The sequence below is a fragment of the Triticum aestivum genome, chromosome 4B (assembly GCF_018294505.1).
Source record: "Triticum aestivum cultivar Chinese Spring chromosome 4B, IWGSC CS RefSeq v2.1, whole genome shotgun sequence".
NCBI classification, from domain to species: Eukaryota; Viridiplantae; Streptophyta; class Magnoliopsida; order Poales; family Poaceae; genus Triticum; species Triticum aestivum.
Genome location: NC_057804.1, coordinates 147,130,435 through 147,134,652, shown reverse-complemented (window position 1 = coordinate 147,134,652; position 4,218 = coordinate 147,130,435).

The following is a 4,218-nucleotide window of genomic DNA, read 5'->3' as shown; positions in this document are numbered from 1 at the left end:
TTTTTATTGTACTTATGTGCATCTAGGCCAGATATAATGCTTAGTGTTTGCATGTGTGCCCGATTTCAAGCTACACCGAAGGAATCACACCATAAGGCTGTGAAGCATATTCTTCGATATCTAGCTCACACACCAACACTAGGACTATGGTACCCCAAGGGCTCTACTTTTGACCTCATGGGATATTCTGACTCTGACTATGCTGGTGATCGTGTGGACCGCAAGTCAACACCTGGTACTTGTCATTTCCTCGGACGATCTTTGGTCTGTTGGTCCTCTAAGAAACAAAACAGCTTATCACTGTCTACTGCTGAAGCTGAGTACATTGCTGCTGGTTCTTGCTATGCTTATTTGCTGTGGATGAAGCAAACTCTCAAGGACTACGGCATCAACATGAAGAATGTGCCTCTCTACTGTGACAATGAGAGTGCCATCAAGATTGCTCACAACCCAGTTCAGCACTCGAAGACAAAGCACATTCAGATTCGTCATCATTTTCTTCGTGATCATGTGTTGAAGGGTGACATTTCTATTGAGCATGTGAAGACTGAAGAACAGCTAGCTGATATCTTCACAAAGCCCTTGGATGAGAAGAGATTTAGCAAGTTGCGGTGTGAGCTAAATATCTTAGAGTCTTCGAATGTTCTTTGAAAAGGACACTCATCCTAACACTTATGCAAAATTGATGACTTAGATGTATAACACATGAAGAAACGTTTTTCTTCAATCAATGAAGAATAACACTCTAAGTGTGAAGAAATTAATGAAGAATTTGATTCTCAGAACCCTACGACAATTGTACGCGGTGTCTGAAATCATCATTCTTATACGGTGGGTCACGCCACCACCAAAGTTGAAAATCTTCAATTTGAGTTTTTCCTCAGTTCTGAAATTCTTCAATTTTTCAAATTCTTCAACCTTTCAAAATCTTCACTGTTTCCGTTGTTTTTCTTCATTGACTATATATATATATATATATATATATATATATATGAGTTTATGTCCTTTACAACATTCACTTATGGCTATTTCTTCAAGTTGCATTTTCTGCTAAGTGAATGTGATCGGACCCTTCCCCCTCTATGCTATACTCAACCCAATCTATTCATAAATTCTTCATGTGCGTTCTATTTGAAACTCGTTCAAAATCTTCACTGTGTCCTGTCAGCTGAAGAAATTGCGAACGGAACTTTAAAACTAATCTTATCCAAATTTTGGGTTTTGCCGCTCAAACCGTCCCATATCCCACGATAGACTTTTCTATTCACCCACGATCTAACACGATCTCCACTTTTCAGTACGTGGGTGACACATGTCAAACGAATGAGAAGGGCCAGGGGCACGTTCGTCCTAAATCTTCGGGCGAACAGTTTTTCACTGCGACTATAAATACCCCCTCACCCCTTCCTCACTTCCTTTACCCCGTTCGACCGCTCTCTCTCTCGCTCGAGCTTCTCAAACCCTAGCGCCGCCGCTACTCCATCGTCACCGGTGAGGAAGAGCTTCACTGCCTCGACCTCGTTGCCGTCGTACTCGCGCCGGCCGCGGAAATCTTCACTCCGCCGCCGTCGTAGCTGTCTTCCTCCGCCAAGTTAGGGCGTGGAAGATCTGAACTGACGAGCTTCAAATCTACACTTCTCAGTTCGTCGTGTTCTTCACCAAGGGTAATTAAAAGTTACTTTTTCTGCCCTCTTTGATTCAAATTTTCTCTACAAAATCTTCAAAGGTGTTTTATTCTTCAAATCCTCACACACAAAACACCTCACTAGTCATCTGCTCTTGATTCGTTTCTTTAAGCATCATTTATCTTCAAGATTCCTCAATTGTGTGGATCTTCAATCTATACAACTCTGGAACCTAAGATGAAGAACGCTTAGTGAAATTCTTCAAGACTCATCTGGTCAAATTCCTCAAACTTGTTCTTTTTGAAAACCTTCTGAGAACGCATATGACCTCTTCAAATTCCTCGCAACTATACTCTGTTCACAGGTACTCATGTCCGCTGCTGAATCACTAGGTTCTCATCAACTTAACTCATTTGCAGCGTTCCTCGAAGAAAAGTTGCATACTTCTTCAGAGAATTCGATTGTTCAAATCCCTCAACTGAAGAATATGGCAGAAGGTAAGAAACCACAGAAAGGAGGAAAGCGGCCTGAGGTCATGACTGCATTTGAAATAACTGAGGACATCTATGCTGACTATTGCACACCTGATGAGGCTAAGTTCGGAAAGGAGAACAAAAATCAGCGCAAGGTGCGCATACATAGGATTGAAAGGAGATGGGCAAGAGAATGGAGAGAGTACAGATATGTAACTCCAAAGTATATGAAGAAATTCGCTCTAAATCCTCCCTGCCCAAGAGCTCCATTGGCACCTGGCCAAGAAGCTAACCCCACCAGCATCAAGCGTGGTGAGGATTTCCCTCAAGAATGGGCTAAACACCAAGCCAAGTTGGCAAGACAAGCCAAAGAAGAAGTGAGGAAATTTAATGAAGACTCTGCTGCTGCTGCTGCCATAAAGGCCTCTGACAAGCCTAGAAAATCAATGGCAAAGAAGCCCGCTCACAAGCCAAGTGCTTCACCAACTGTGCCCTCACGGCCAAGTTCCTCAGCAATGCCCTCACGGCCAGAATCTTCAAAGCCCTCACGGCCAAATTCTTCAAAGCCCTCACGGCCAATTCCTCATGCTGCTCCTGCTCCTCCAAAGTCCTCAGCTCCTCCCCCAAAGTACTCAGTTGCTCCGGCAAAGTCCTCAACACCTGTACATCTGGCCACGTGCCAAAGGACTGCAGGCATCTCTATTGCCTCTGGTGTCTCAGCGAGTTCCTCAGCTGCACCAAATTCTTCATCAGGCCCCACTCTGCTGAAGACCAAGGCAACTGCTAGATGAGTTCCTCGGCCTAGTCCGAAGAAGAAACATGTTACCTTCCAAGTGCCATTTGACGATGAAGCTGATGATGATGAACTTGCAGAAATCATCAAAGACAGGCAAGAAAGGGCTGCTAGAGCCAAAGGCACAAATGTGCCACTGCTTTTAGATCCAAACACCCCTATGCCTGATTTTCATTTGACTCCTGGCCGAAGTCACATGCTGACCCATTTCATCACTGAAGAGAAATGGAAATTTGAGAAGGCCAGGCAAATCAAGAAGGCTCAGTTCAGGAAAGAAAAGTTCCTGAGGAACAACGTTGTCACAATGACAACTGATGAACTCCTCAAGATCCAGTCTGAAGTCAAAGCCCTCAGCGATGATTTCAATGCTTATTATGCTGATTTGCAAGGAGCCAAAGTCAGGTTCGTTAAACTGACTAAGAAGTTCACCAATGTTGCAGCCCCATCGCAACAAGAAATTCCTCAAGCTGAAACTTCTACTCAGCAAACTGAAGAACATGCCAGCACCGCTGATGACTTTCAAGCTGCTGATGAAAATGCTAGTTCCAGGGTTGATGACTCCATTCCAGCCGTTGAAGACATTGCTAGGGCATCCACTAGTGGTGCGCCTGAAGAAAATGAAGAAGTCAGGGCAACTGCATCAGTTGCGCCTGAGGAAATTCAAATAGATTCCTCAGCTCCTCATGCGCCTACACCAACTCCTACCCTTCCATCTGCATCAGATGTGAGCAAGACCAAGGCTACAGAGAGAGCTGCAGTGAAGAAAAGGAAAGCATCATCTGCTTCAGATTCTTCAGCTCCGAAGAAAATGAAGCCTATGACCATTTCACTTGAAAATCCAATTGATGTTGTTCCGATTTCCACCATGCCATCAAAGGACCTTGTTCCTTTTGGTGAAGAATATGTGATCCCTAGCGGATCTGATGAAGACAATCATTCTGCTGCTTTGTCAGAGCAGATTGATGAAGAAATTGAAGTGGATGCGATCCCTTCAACGCCTGTTGCTTCCTCGCCAATGCCTCAGTTCACAGCTAAAGAGGCTGGCGTTGAAGAAATTGAAGATGAAGACGTGGATATTGGATGCGCTACGCCTGTGATGAATGATGACTTTTGGGAAAGTCAGCATCCCAATTTTCCACTCTTCATCCCAATACAACAAATACCTCAGTCCCTTGCACCAACCGTTCAAATAGGCTCTGAAGAAACTCATCCTACCTCGTCTGTGCATGAAGAAATTCCAGCCACCAGTGCTGAAGAAACTGTTGCTGCTAATACTTTGAACATGCAGACTGCCACTAAAGAGGAACCAGAAATTCCTTAGCCTGAA